This window comes from Eretmochelys imbricata, chromosome 28, assembly GCF_965152235.1.
Source record: "Eretmochelys imbricata isolate rEreImb1 chromosome 28, rEreImb1.hap1, whole genome shotgun sequence".
Taxonomy (NCBI): domain Eukaryota; kingdom Metazoa; phylum Chordata; order Testudines; family Cheloniidae; genus Eretmochelys; species Eretmochelys imbricata.
The window spans coordinates 5,273,206-5,288,607 of record NC_135599.1 but is presented as its reverse complement, the minus strand read 5'-3'; the positions used below and the strand labels follow the sequence as shown (position 1 = coordinate 5,288,607).

The window sequence follows — 15,402 nt, the reverse complement described above, 5'->3', positions numbered from 1 at the left end:
CAGGCTTATGCACAAATGGTTACCAACATTTATTAAGCTAGATTCTAATCATGTGGTTACAAAATTGCTAGTGCCTACTTATTTAAATGTCGAGATGTTACACACACAAACAAGTTACAAAACTGAAGCCACAATCCCAAAGAAAGAAAACAAAGTATAGAGCTCTATTTCAAAATATGTGTACACTGAAGATAGGAGATCAGGTGTGGGTGCTTCTTACCCTCCTTGCATCTCTCGATTCCAGCGGTGCCAAGCCAGGATCGGTCACTCAATTCCGCGGAAAGACGAATAAGGGACAAGGCTTAGGGACCCTCTTAGCTGCAGAAGCCTTGGGAGGCTGTCACTTATCTGACCAGCAGATAGATAGTGAAAAGCACTCCAAAATCATGGTGCTGTAGGTCCCCGACTTATACCTCTGTACTCCTTTATTCTCTTTCTCCTTTCTTATGCCAACTTGAGGCTGGTCTGTCTGGGTGACGCCAGCTTTCGCAAGAGTAGTTTACACTTGCAAGGGAGAGAAACAATAAGTGTCGACTACTGGACATTTCTTTTATCAGGGTAAATATTTTCCCACCTAGGATGTTGGTGTGTGTGCATCACGCTATTTCGTAGGGGCTAAGAGCCATGTCTGTCACAGGGCCTCTGCCTGCTGTGAGCTTAATCGTTGTATCTGTTCCCAGAGGCACATTGTAGCAGCACACCTGTGCTTTTCACAGCTTCAAAGGCTGTGCTGGAATATATGTTAAGTGCCCTGTTCCGGCTTCCTCCTGTGTTTCCAGCAATGCTGGTCTGAGGGGGGGGGGGGGCTGGCTGTCTGGCTACAGACCCCCACCTGCCCTCCACCAGGATCTGCCAGGCCATTTGCCTGGGACCCCCTCCTCCGGCCAGCAGGACCCGCTGACGCTTTACAGGAGGACCCCTCACTCTGCGGCAGGGACCGCCCCACCACAGCGCTGTGCACTGGGCATGGCAATGGTCCCAGGAGCCAGCTGGGCAATCCCAGACAGAGCCCCTGGCACAGCACCAGGCAGCGTCTAATCCCCTGCCCCACCTGCCCAAGAGACCCCCACCGCCACTGGTCTGCAGCCAACAGGCCCCCGGCAATACCCACCTCCAGGGTATAGCCTTAGGGCTGGGCACATCAGAACTACCCCCCGAAACCCCAAACCCTCCAGAAACCACCAACCTGACTAGGGTCCCCCCTGCCCAGCCACCCAGAGGCCTCCCCCTACCACAATGCCCCTTCAGCTGCCGCTGCAATCTCCCCACACAGACATGCACCCCCCCAGCAACAGTGTTCCCTCACAGTGTCTGACAAGTGGACAGAAAGTTATCACCACCCCCTACTGGCCAGTCACACAGGCAGAGGGAGCCCGGGGGGACGCCTCTTTAACAGGAGAAGGGAAGCCATGGAGGGCTAAAATAAGTAAGACATTTCCATACTCTGTCACTAGCAAATAATGGCCACCGTGGATCCACTCCAGAGTTGGCTACATCTTTGCACTGCGGGAAGCCCCCCCTCACGGAGACCCTTTGTCATGGGGTTTGGGATATTTCTGGACCCACGCTGCACTCAGAGGGACCTCCTCATCCCGTGCCAGCTGGAGAAAAGAAAAGGGTCCAGCCAACTCTTCTGTTACCAACTGGGAACCACCCATCCCCCAAACAGGGGGAGGCCCCTGGCTTTGATGGGTATTGAATATATGGCTAGTCTCTTTTATCAGCAAACATTTTTAACAGAGAGAAAGGAGGGAACAAATGATTCTCAAAGGAGAGGGAAAGATGTTCATTGTTGCAGGGGGGTTAATTTCCCAACCAGGATGGAGAAGGCTCAGGGCGACAGATTCCCCCCAAGGAAGGACAAGTTGCTAGGATTTAGAGACATGGGGAACAGCCCCAAACTCGAGAGGATTTTTAATTGACATTTGATAATGACATCCTAAGAGGGAAACCTGAGATTTGAGATCAGTGTTCAGAAATGAAAGAGAAAGGGTGGAAATCTGAGGGATTTTGGATCCATTTATGCAAATTATAGAGAGGAAAGTGGAAAATGAGAGGGATTTTATAGCAGTTGTTGATAGGAGGTTGTCACGGAGTCCCTGGGCGATGCTCTGGAACTGCTCCCCATGAAGCCGGGCAGCAAGTGGGACTCGGAAGCCGGGATCGGGGGCAGCCCCATGGGGGACACGGCCCTTCCCTTCCCCGCCCCGGCAGTTACCCGGCGTCTCCTCCCACCCCCACGCCGGGGCAGCCAGGTTGGGGGATGGCTCCGGGCTCCAACTTCCCACCGACACCGGGACAAATCGCTGCGGATAAAACGGGGGCGGGGGAGGGAAATCCCTCCCCCGCCACGGGAGGGGAGTTTCAATGGACATGTGAGGAGGAGGGAGAGACGGGGGGGGGAGGATCAGGGGAGACGAGAGAACGGATCAATGGGGGGGTGGGGGGGAGTTTACCATCACGTGGGAGCTACCGAGAGGGAAAAGGGGAAAACTGGGGGGCATTTGTGCCCGTGGGGGGGGAAGGGGATCCAATTAACTCCCCCGCCGCCCCCCACTTCTCCCCCGGGAATTTCCTGGCTGCATTAATTATTATTTATTATTATGTCACAAAGGACATAATTAAATTAATACATTATTATTTGAATTGCAAGATTAATCTTTCCGTTTTGCAGATTCAGCTCCACATTGATACTTGTTGCTCTTTGCAATGTATCTGTCTATGTAGGCAACAGTATTTACTGTTGTTTCAGGTGGAGCACTCAGCGTGTTACGTTTTTCTGACAATCTGTGTCTCGAAAATTCTAGCCAATATGCCTGGAAGTTCCAAAAACCATCAAATTATGAAGGAATTCGAGGTCCTTTTTTATATTACCAGAATATAATAATAATAATCCATTCAAATCAAAGTCCCCAAACAGACTAGTATTGGTTTCTCAGCAGAAAACTTTCCATTTGGGGGATTTTGTTTTCCCACTCAGACCGTGCCAAGGGAAGCAGAGAGAAAATCTTTGACTTGCCTCCTTCAGAACAGCTTGGCCTAGACACTCTAGCTGTGGGTCACTGTCATGGTCTTGCTCAAGACAGGGGCATTTTAATAATTGGGGGAGGTCCCAGGGTGTTTGGGGGAAGATTATGAGGCTGTTACCTTTTGAGATAAAAGCTAAGAAATATAGAACGAGACAATTCTTTCATACATCTGGCCTTTAGACATATTTCATTTAAAGCAGGGGGTCTAACATGCTGTGAGAAAGTGGAAATGTTCGAAGCTCAAATAATTCAGTTTTTTTTAGGTCTTGTGCGTGTGTAAATGGCACAACATGTTAATTTATAAGCACATCTTTCTTATCTTCATTAAATATTATGGGGTGTATTAACTATATCAAGTGGGTTGTACAATACAATGAATTTTCCATGCGTTGCCCAAAACATATTTTTAATATTATTTAAATGCACCCAACTCCTTGAACATAAAGTTGTTTATTTCATTCCTGTGCAGTGTGTTGGTAGCTCAGTTAATTGAGTTTATTGTCACTCTGTGTGTGTGTGAGGTACAACACAATAATTTAGTGATGCTGAAAACGTTCCCTTCTCCCTCCGGAACTGCCTTGGAATCACCTTCCCTTTGTAGATTAATCTACTCCTGTGTCTGTTTGAGGAAAATATGGTTTCTATGAAAAAAACTCATTGTTTATTTAAAAGGACTGACACCAAACGGCCACACTATGGGGATACAACACCATGAGTAAGAACAGGAGGACTTGTGGCACCTTAGAGACGAACAAATTTATTGGAGCATAAGCTTTCGTGAGCTACAGCTCACTTCATCAGATGCATGCAGTGGAAAATACAGTGGGGAGACTCCTATACACAGAGAACATGAAACAATGGGGGTTACCCTGCACACTGTAACGAGAGTGATCAGGTATAGAATCATAGAATCATAGAATATCAGGGTTGGAAGGGACCCCTGAAGGTCATCTAGTCCAACCCCCTGCTCGAAGCAGGACCAATTCCCAGTTAAATCATCCCAGCCAGGGCTTTGTCAAGCCTGACCTTAAAACCCTCTAAGGAAGGAGATTCTACCACCTCCCTAGGTAACGCATTCCAGTGTTTCACCACCCTCTTAGTGAAAAAGTTTTTCCTAATATCCAATCTAAACCTCCCCGACTGCAACTTGAGACCATTACTCCTCGTTCTGTCATCTGCTACCATTGAGAACAGTCTAGAGCCATCCTCTTTGGAACCCCCTTTCAGGTAGTTGAAAGCAGCTATCAAATCCCCCCTCATTCTTCTCTTCTGCAGGCTAAACAATCCCAGCTCCCTCAGCCTCTCCTCATAAGTCATGTGTTCTAGACCCCTAATCATTTTTGTTGCCCTTCGCTGGACTCTCTCCAATTTCTCCACATCCTTCTTGTAGTGTGGGGCCCAAAACTGGACACAGTACTCCAGATGAGGCCTCACCAATGTCGAATAGAGGGGAACGATCACGTCCCTCCATCTGCTCGCTAAGGTAAGGTGAGCTATTACCAGGAGGAGAGCCGGGTGGGGTGGGGGGAACCTTTTGTAGTGATCATTGGTATTAATTTTCAAACTGGATCCAGTTAACTTAGGCTTGAATAAAGACTGGGAATGGATGGGTCATTACACAAAGTAAAACTATTTCCCCATGTTTATTTCCCACCCGCACTGTTCTCACATGTTCTTGTCAACTGCTGGCAATGGCTGACCTTGATTACGACTGGAAATCCGAGAAAAAAGACGAGAGCAGAGTGGTTTCTAGACACCCTCCCATCCATCTAACACAGACACACAGACTTTTCTAAGGCATTAACTTTTCCTTCTCCTTTATGATTCTTTAATGCCTCTGGAAATACCAATTCCTAGAGGCCCCTTTCACAGAGCAAACAACCACAGAGCAATGAGAAAGCTGGGGGCTGCCAGGTTGTTGAGGGCAAGTCTTGAAAGGGATGCCCAAACAATCCAGCTGGATCCCCGGCAACCAGATGTGGGGATTAGCTGCACAGCTGTGGCTGCTGCTCTGAGGGGAGCGGCATAAACTACCTGCCTGTGGATGCAGCCCACCAGCTGCTTCTCCTGGGGCAGATGGTGAGTGGTTGGGCAGGGATGCTGCACCGGCTGGGGTCTGGAATATGAACAGGGGTCTAAAGAACCTCAGCATCACAGTCATCAGGAGTCCAAGCTGCTTGGGATGAGCTTGTGGGCAATGGCCCAACTGGATTGTTTGTGCATCCCTTTCGCCACGTCCCTTGTGATCCACCAGGGCTTGCAGCACCATGGAAGAGTACCCCTTGCGGTTTATGTAGTGGCCGCCCCGCTGTTCAGGGGCCAAGAGAGGGATATGCGTTATGTCTATCGCCCCGCCGCAGTCAGGGAACCCCAGCGCATTAAAGCCATCCACAATGGTCCGCACATTTCCAAAAGGCACGACCCTTGATAGCAGCTGGTCAATGATTGTGTTGGCTATTTGGATCACAGCAGGCCCCACAGAAGGTTTGCCCACTCTAAACTTATTCCCGACTGACCGCTAGATGTCGGGCGTTGCAAGCTTCCGCAGGGCTATGGCCACTCACTTCCCAACTGTGAGGGTGGCTCTCATTTTGGTGTCTTTGCGCTTCAGGGCAGGGGACAGCAAGTCGCAAAGCTCCATGAAAGGGGCCCTTACGCTTACAAAAGTTTCTCAGCCACTGGGAATCATCCCACACCTGCAACGCGATGAGGCCCCAGCACTCTGTGCTTGTTTCCTGGGCCCAGAATTGGCCTGCCACGGCATGAACCTGGCCCAGCACCACCATGATCTCCCAATTGCCACACGCCGTGCCATCTTTGTCCATGTCCTCATCAGTATAGTAATCGCCCCATTGTCGTTTCCTCGCCCCCTTTTGCAGGGACTGCACATACTGCTGGATAATGCGCGAGGTATTTACAATGCTCAAAACTTCAGTGGAGATCTGAGCGGGCTCCATGGCGCCTGCACGGGTAATCCTGGAAAAAGGGCGCGAAATGTAGGAGACCAGAGTGGCAGGGGAAGAGGTGCTGTTTGGTTCGTGGTAGCCGAACAAAAGCGGGAAATGGTTGTCTTCCGTGGTTTTCACGGAGGCGGGAGCTCAGGACAGACAACCCGGAGAAGCTCGGAAGCGTGGCACCAGTGGGAGAGCAGAGTTGGAGGCAGAAGAGTTCGATGAGGAAGAGAAAGAGCAGACAGTAGAGATTACATCGGAAGGGGAGAGGAAATGAGAGGCGGATTCATAGTTGCAGGAGAGCAAGCGGTGCACCGTCTGCTGAAAGCAGTACGGCGTCTGCATGCCAAAAAGGCGTGAAACGATTGTCTGCCAGAGCTTCCTGATGACACGCACCAGAAACACCCGCAAGAATGTTTTTGCCCCATCGTGCACTGGGAGCGTAACCCAGAATTCCAGTGGGCGGCGGAACTGCAGGAACTGTGGGATAGCGACCCACGGTGCACCCGGTCCGACGTTCGATGCTAGCCTCGGTACTGTGGACGCACTCTGCCGAATTCACGCGCTTTAGTGGGGACACCGAAGCCTGAATGTCTAAAATAGCTCCCGAAATTTCCAATCCAATCATTTTGAACTAATTTCATACTGTACACGTACCCTTAGAAAAGTCTGTGTGTGTGTGTTAGATGGATGGGAGGGTGTCTAGAAATCACTCAGCTCTCTTCTTTTTTTCTCTGATTTACGTTAGAAAATCTAAAGCAGGGAGCAGGAAGAGTTGCCTTCTCTGAGGCTTGAACTCAGGACCTTCAGATTATGAGACTGATGCGCTGCCCCCTGCGCTAAGAAGGCTTGGAAGAGCTTTAGGCTCGGTGCTTATAGAACCAGCTGAGCAGCGGGGAACAGCAGAGCAGCGGGGAACAGCAGAGCAGCAAACAGCAGGAGTTTGCCTGGGACTTCACCTGGAGTGAGCCCACTGAGGCTTACGCCCTAACGACTTCTCTGAGGAATTACTGCATCTCCGGAGGAAGCTCATAGTAGGAAGGTAATATGGATGGGGAGTGGTCAACTGTTGTGACCTGCACTGGATGTGCCATGTGTGTCTTTCTTCCAGAGGACAGAAGCCACTTTGTCTCTACAAAGTGCAAGCTGGTCTCCATATTGGAAGAGAAGGTTCAAGGTCTGGAGCAACAGGGATCGACCCTGCGTTGCATAAGAGAAACTGAAGATTTCCTGGACAGACGTCAGGATATGCTTCTATGGGCACAAGGTTCTGAAGATTCAGAGCAGGCTGCGCAGCAGGGACAGGAGGACTGTGAAGAAATCTGGCAACATGTGACCTCCAGAAGAAGAAGGGGGAACGTCCATGTACCAGCAAAGCGGACACAGGTAAGTAACCATTTTCATGTTCTCTCCACAGGTACCATTGCGGGGAGTGACCCAGATGATACGTCTGGGGGAAGGGAGCAGAAGGAGACTCCACCAGTTGAAAGGCATGAGATGCACTGTCCTAGGGTTGGGGGTTCCACGACCATCACTCCCAAGAGAAGGAGGTGGGTGGTGGTGGTCGGGGACTCTCTCCTCAGGTGGACTGAGTCATCTATCTGCCGCCCTGACCGGGAAAACAGAGAAGTCTGCTGCTTGCCGGGGGCTAAGATTTGCGATGTGACGGAGAGACTGCCGAGACTCATCAAGCCCTCGGATCGCTACCCCTTCCTGCTTTTCCACGTGGGCACCAATGTTACTGCCAAGAATTACCTTAAGCGGATCACTGCAGACTACGTGGCTCTGGGAAGAAGGATAAAGGAGTTTGAGGTGCAAGTGGTGTTCTCGTCCATCCTCCCTGTGGAAGGAAAAGGCCTGGGTAGAGACCGTCAAATCGTGGAAGTCAAGGAATGGCTACACAGGTGGTGTCGGAGAGAAGGCTTAGGATTCTTCAACCATGGGATGGTGTTCCAAGTAGGAGGAATGCTAGGCAGAGACGGGCTCCACTTAACGAAGAGAGGGAAGAGCATCTTCGTGAGCAGGCTGACTAACCTAGTAAGGAGGGCTTTAAACTAGGTTCACCAGGGAAAGGAGACCAAAGCCCTGAGGTAAGTGGGGAAGTGGGATACCGGGAGGAAGCACGAGCTGGAGCGTGTGAGAGGGGAGGGCTCCTGCCTCATACTGAGAAGAAGGCGCGATCAGCGGGTTATCTCAAGTGCCTATATACAAATGCACAAAGCCTGAGACACAAGCAGGGAGAACTGGAGATCCTGGCAAAGTCAGGGAATTATGATGTGATTGGAATAACGGAGACTTGGTGGGATAACTCGCATGACTGGAGTGCTGTCATGGATGGATATAAACTGTTCAGGAAGGACAGGGAGGCCAGAAAAGGTGGGGGAGTTGCACTGTATGTAAGGGAGCAGTATGACTGCTCAGAGCTCAAATATGAAACTGTAGAAAATCGGTCTCTGTGGCAATTGAAAGGCTGCCGGTTCAAACCTCACTCAAGATGTGGCTTTCCAGCAATGAGACTCCAGTCCACTTTAATAGGAAGAAAATCTCCTCTATTCTCTATTCTCGTCTAGCCCCATTTGACTCCTTCGGCCTGTCTCCTTCCTCTCCCCTGTCAGACTCTTTCCTTCCCCACTGGAGCCATGCAGAGGGGAGACCCAGGCAGTCTCGGTCACCGAGAGGCTGTATCCCATAAGGGGATGGAGAGGTCACTGTAAAGCATTGACAATGGGTGGGGGAGAGGTCTGCGTGGTTAGGGGGAGAAAGGCTGGAGAACTAACAGTGGGGCCCAGAGAGATTCCCCCACAGACTGGGGAGATCCCCTGCTGCCCACCATCACCCAGCTCTGGGAAGAACAACTTGGGATTGCTTGGGGAAGCCACCTTTAAAAACACAAGTGTTCCATGCTAGTTACATTTTTATAAGACCAAAGCCGCCTCAAACCCAGTGTCACAATCACTGGGACGACTTTGTCCTGACATTTTACCGGCCGCAGCCACAAAGCGAGTCAAATTACGGCTCCCGTTCGGCGTCAAGGCCCACAGACGAACCCGGAGGCTTTTCCTTCCTCAGGTTCTGCCGTCATTTCATTGATGGCCTGTTCCGAGATTCATCGTTGTGCAAAGCAGCGTCAGGCCCTGAAACTGGGCGAGCCCAGAGCAGAGGCTGCCTTCATTTAACCTTCCAAAAACCAACCCGCCGAAAGGTGGATTAGCACCCATGCTCCTCCAGCCGCAGGGGAGGCGCCTCATCTGGGCCCCTGGTGCCCATGCTCCAGCAACATAAGACCACGGGGGCCTGGCTCCACCAAAGTCCGGGGCCCGGTGTCTCCCCCAGACCCGCCTGCTGCCCCCGGGCAATTTAAAAGGGCCCGGGGACCCCCACCGCCATCACAGGCAGCACAAGGGGGCGAAGTCGGCTTCCTGCCCACCCTTGCTCCATGTAACCCTTCTGCCCATTAGAGTTGGCAGCAACAAGGGCTGGGTTCAATATCTAGGGGATCCATTCCAATAACACAATGCAAACCGGCTCGAGCCCCCACCCAGTGACCTGGGACAAATATGTACCACCCCCGCTGGGCGCCTCCCAGAGGCAATCCTTCCCCTCTCGCAAGCACCTAGTCTGAGTGTAGAAAAAAGCCTTTTAATAACAGAGAGAAACAATGTGGCATTATGTTGGGGAAACACCACCAACAGGATTCATAACACAATCCACAAGCAAAAAAAAACCCACCCCAAGCAAACTGGGGCATGCCCTTTCCCTTTGGTTCTTGAGTCCAGCAACCCCAAATCACCCAAAGTCCCAAAAGTCCAATGACCCAAAAGTCTCTGTCCCTGGTCAGGGCAGCCCCAAAGTTCAAAAGTTTATCTGCAGAGCTTTACCTCCCAACCTGGGTGGAGATGGGGGCGGGGGTAAAAGGCACCTTACATGATCTGAAGCTGACCACCCCACAGCTCCATAGGCCTCCACTCCACCAGCCGCCCCACGAACTGCTTCGCTCAGCTCCGCTCCGCGTCCCACCAGCAGCTCCCGCCGTCCCATGAACTGCTCCACGTCCCACCAGCAGCTCCCGCCGTCCCATGAACTGCTCCACCAGCCTGTCCACAAGGCACTCCAGCAGTCCCGCAAACTTCTCCACAATAGATCTTCAGGCTCCCTCACTACTTAACACAACAGTCAGTGATTTCGGCTCTTAGTCAGTTCAGCTCTTTGGTGAAATCAGCTTGTAGTATAGGAGCCTCAGTGATAGTACACCATTAGCCCGAAGTGAGCTCAGCAGCCTGTAACTAGACTCCTAACGAAATCAAAATTAGCTCTGAGATTCCACAGTGGAGAGAAAACGAAGGGCAATTAACATGTAAGATCATCACAAAGAGACCCATGCCACCAAGTATTAATACTTGCCCCCAACCTCTCTCAATTCACAGAGTTTTGGAACCCATGACCCTTTCCTAGCGATTGCTACTTAGTTGATGGTGAGTCCCTCCATCATAACAAAAGGCCAAGTACAGTTCCCAGCACAGTTCCCATAATCAGGGTAATAACAATTTATTCTTCCTGCCCCAGTAACAGAGACACTGGGGATCCCACAGCAGCCAAAGTGACCATTTCGGCAGCTATGGCCGCGTTCTAGGCGGGGTGGGTGTGCCTATGCAAATGAGATCGGCCCCGGAAGTTCTTTTCCACAACTTGCCAGACCTCACCACCAGATTTCAGGGTGAGGCTCACCCTGACACTGCTTACACTCCGTGTGGCCTGCCAGTCTCGGAAGCGGCTGGCGCGTCCCTGCAGCCCCGGGGGTGGGGGGATCTCCACACGCTGCCCCCACCCCGAGGGCCGACTCTGCCATCTGTGGCAATGGGAGCTGCTGGGGTGGTGTCCGTGGGCAGCGATGGGCAGAGACCCCCAACCTAGGAGCTGCTGCCAGAGGGGGGTGTGGGTTGCTTTTGGGAGATGCCTGAGGTAAGAGCTGCACCCTCACTCTCTCCTGCACCCCAAGCCCCAGCCCAGAGCCCAACCCCCTGCACCCAAACTCCCTCACAGAGTCCACCCCCTGCACTCCCTCCTGCACCCTACCCCCATGCCCCAGCCCAGAGCCCACACCCCACACCCAAATTTCCTCCCAGAACCTGCGCCCGCACCCCCTCCTGCACCCCAACCCCCAACCCCAACCCAGATCCCGCACCCAAACTTCCTCCCACAGGCCTCCCCCCACACCTGCTCTTGCACCCCAACCCTCTTCCCCAGCCCAGAGCCAACCCCCTGCACCCAAACTCCCTCCCAGAGCCTGACCTGCACCCTCTCCTGCACCCCAACCCCAGCCCAGAGCCCACACCCAAACTCCCTCCTAGAACCTGGCCACCCCACCCATTCCTGCACCCAACGCCCTGCCCCAGCCAAGACCCCACACATGCACCCAAACTGCCTCCCAGAGCCTGTACCCCTCACCCCCTCCCACACCCTAACCCCCTGCCCCAGCCCAGAGCCCACACCACACACCCAATTCCTTCCCAGAGCCTGCCCCCACACCTGCTCCTGCACCCCAACCCCCTGCCCCAGCCCAGACCCCGCACCCTGCATTCCCTCCTGCAGCCCAACCCCCTGCCGCAACACACAGCCCACACCCAAACTCCCTCCCAGAGCCCAATCCCTTTCCCTCTCCCTCCCATACCCAAACTCCCTCCCAGAGCCTTAGGCAGATGTGGGGGGAGGTGGATGGGGAGGCAGGACTTGGTCCCATTCTGGAAACCACCAAAAATTGTAGAAACCTGCCGCCCCTGTCCAGCCCAACCTTCTGCGGGTGCCCCTCAGGCCGCACCCGTGCAGGGTTTGAAGCTTGCATTGCTTAAATTCCAGGACGCTGGGGGACTTCAGCTCCCCTTTGTCCAGCGGGAACCTTCACCCCACTCCCAACCAGATTCTTCTCCATGGGATGACTGTCGGGGGGCTGGGCCCCTCTTTGTCTTTTCTCTCTGGGACAGGCCAGGGTACCTAGAACTGGGGTATCTGAGCACCCAGGACCTTCTATGGAGATGCCCTTCCCCTTCCCCTTCTGTGGTCTGATCTGTCTTTGACTCCAGCCTGTTTTCTATCCATCGTCAGCACCATCCCAAGCCAGCTGCATGCGCCTCAAAAAGACAGTGTCCCCTGGTGGGTGTAAATCACTGAGCTCTCTCCTCTCTGAGCACTGACTGCCCCCTCCGTCTCCTTGCCCCTCAGTCTGGGCAGACAGGACCTTTCCCTCCAGGGCTGGAGGATTCCCCCTTCTCATCCGCTACTGTCCCAAGCCACCCCTTGGGTGGGAATCTTAAAAGTACCAAGGTGACTTAGGAGCAGAAACCCCCACAGACCTTCCGTGCAATGGGCACCTGCCACGCACTGAGCAGGACTGAAACTCCTGCAGGGATCTGCTATTTCCACCTGCCTGTAAAGTCCAGCTTTCCCCAGCACATTCACTGCAGTGCACTCGGGTCACTGTTTCCATGGCTGACAGCAAAGAATCGCTCCCAGTTTCCCTTCTATCTGCAGCACGATTAGCCTGTGTCGGTGGTTAATGAGGTGGATCTAGTTGTCAATGGTTATTCATTCCCCACCTGGACAATTCACACAGTCCCTTTCCTGCTCAAATCCCCAGCACCTCCGTGATCCCGGTAGCAGGGGTTGGGTTTTCCCTGAGGCCCTGAGATTCTCAGGGTCCTTTTTTCCCTCCACCTGGAGTGAACTCAGCTTTTCCCCCATCCCAGACACTCCATGAAATAACAACAAGCAGCGTAAAGAAAGCAGGGAGGGAACGTCTCCCAGCCAGGGCTAGAGGTGCCCAGGGCCCCCTGCTTCTCCATTGTTTCCATCGCAGAAGAGGAAGGTTCCTTGGAATTTGACACCCTACTTTGCACAAGGGACAGAGAAAGATCTTGATGTTCCTGCGTCTGCGCAAAGAAAATTGTCCTTCTGTGTGAAAGAGAGGCAGGAAATGGCCCCACGCTGGGACAATATCCTCAGGATTAAGAGCAAAGGACTCAGGCTGAGAACTGATTTAACTCCACTCATCTCATTTAACTCCTCTCATTAAGAAGTTGTCTTCCAGGGAGAGATAGCAAACTTGTGACATTAATCCAGACCCTGGGGGTTTGGGCTGCTTTAACTCTTGGAAAAAACATGAACTTGATTCAAGAAGGGAGAGAGGAGAAGCCTCAAGCTGCCTTTGGTCCAAGGCTGGTGTGTCCTGGACAGTGGGAAACATCCCTCACTGCTGCCAGGGGATAGGTGGCAACTGGTGACGTCCCAGGGCTGGGATCAAAGGGGAACGTTGCGTGGACTTTATCATACACGCCCCATCCTGCTTCTCAGAGCCCACAGGAAAGCATCTAGAGATGGGAGAGCCATTCCTCAACTGCATTCTCAGGAGAAGTCAGTAGCTATCCTTGAACAGACACTCAGGAGAGTAACCACGGCGGTTCTGCAGAGACATCTGGTTGCCAGAGGATCCATCTAGGTTAAGGAGTGCTGGGGGATCTGCAGTTTTTGCAGTGGGGAGGAGTCTCGAGGTCACACGTTGCGGGTAAGCTGGGACATTAGGGACTCCAGGATGTGAGGCTGGTTAAAATGGAACTGCACAAAAAACCTTCCCCTTTGCTACCTGCTTTGGCCTGTCCCCGTTTCATGAACATCTCCATCTCTACCCCGGCTCTCAGAAACCCCCTCTCTCCCTTGGGTATTTTCATGGTTTCTTCTTTGTTTCATGGTCTTTTTCAAAGATTTTTTGCCATCGAAATGATCAAGTACATTTAAAATGAGAAAAACAATCAAGCAACACATCTGCATCTCCTGCACCAGGCATGGCATCGTGTCTGACTTTTTCTCCCGAAAAGTCCAGGCAGGCAGCGTCTCCCCCACATTTACTGCACACCAGGCCCAGAACTGAGCTTCACTGGCAGCAGCGAGGGGGGACGGGTGGGCCTGAGCTGTCTGGGGATTATTTTAATCTATTTTTTGGAGGATGAAATCCATGCAGCTTCCACTTCTCCGTCTCTCCCCAGGAAATAACGTGTCTGTGCCAAGGCACCCAAACCTTTTCACAAGAAGAAGTGAAATGAAACGGCCACACGATGGCATCAGAACCTAAGACATGAGAAGCCATGTTCTTGTTCAATGTGCATTGAAGCTGAACACAAGGGAGGTGTTTTTTCTTTGACTCCTAGCCCCCCCCCCACACTCTAATCCACTCGACACCCCTTTCCTCCCACAGCCAGGAATAGAACCCAGGAGTCATGACTATTAGCCCCCCTAATCTAGCCCACTAGATCCTTCTCCCTGGGACAAAGGAGAAGCTCTGCGACCCTGTGCTGTCCCTTTGCCTCCCTGCTTGGGCGGCACTTGAAACCCAATGGGGTTTCCTTGGGCAGTTTTCAATCTTGCTCCCAGGGAGGGTGTAATTTTAGGTGCAGGTTCCAAACAGCGCAATGAACCAGCCAGAAGGGGCAGGAGGTATCGGTGTAGGAGCTATTTAAATAATCTTAGCAACGTACGTCAGGGGAACCGTTATTAATGACGACAGGTTTCAGAGTAGCAGCCATCTTAGTCTGTATCTGCAAAAAGGAAAGGAGGACTTGTGGCACCTTAGAGACTAACCAATTTCTTTGAGCATAAGCTTTCGTGAGCTACAGCTCACTTCATCGGATGCATTCTGTAGCTCACGAAAGCTTATGCTCAAATAAATCGGTTAGCCTCTAAGGTGCCACAAGTCCTCCTGTTCTTTTTTTTTAGTTATTAAAGAAGTGTCAGTAAAAGGTCAGAATGGGATCGTCTCAGTGTCACAGTAGAGGGCTCTGTGATGGTTTTCAATTTGTCATCCCACCCTAGCCACCACCTAGCACATGTTTGAACCTCTTCCTCTCTTAGCGTTGCTCGTTATCAGAGAAGGGGAGAGAGCGTGAGCCACAGAAACAGAGACCTAGTGACTGAAGGAAACATTTCTTTGCTCTTTGCTTGGCTCTGTCAGTTATTGGGGTACAAACTCACCCCCCCACCCACTGTCTCTGCTGGGCTCAATGGGAAGGAAGAGCTCAGCTGTCAATGGGACTTGGGGAGCTCGGGACATTACTGTGGCTTAACAGGGAAATCCTTGCTGATCTCAAATACAAAAAAGAAGCTTACAAGAAGTGGAAGATTGGACAAATGACCAGGGATGAGTATAAAAATATTGCTTGGGCATGCAGGAGTGAAATCAGGAAGGCCAAATCACACCTGGAGTTGTAGCTAGCAAGAGATGTTAAGAGTAACAAGAAGGGTTTCTTCAGGTATGTTGGCAACAAGGAGAAAGCCAAGGAAAGTGTGGGCCCCTTACTGAATGAGGGAGGCAACCTAGTGACAGAGGATGTGAAAAAAGCTAATGTACTCAATGCTTTTTTTGCCTGTCTTCACGAACA

The 15,402-nt window shown here is 51.9% G+C and overlaps 1 protein-coding gene and 1 non-coding gene across 2 annotated transcripts in view; one reads left to right on the top strand and one right to left on the bottom strand.

The window, feature by feature from the left end:
- The window catches only part of LOC144258216 (uncharacterized), a 970,182-nt gene that overhangs the window by 329,441 nt on the left and 625,339 nt on the right, over positions 1-15,402 (top strand). The gene's annotated exons all lie outside the window — the stretch shown is intronic.
- Positions 6,757-6,829, bottom strand: TRNAM-CAU (transfer RNA methionine (anticodon CAU)). The gene has a single exon. It is a non-coding gene; the product is annotated as a tRNA-Met (tRNA).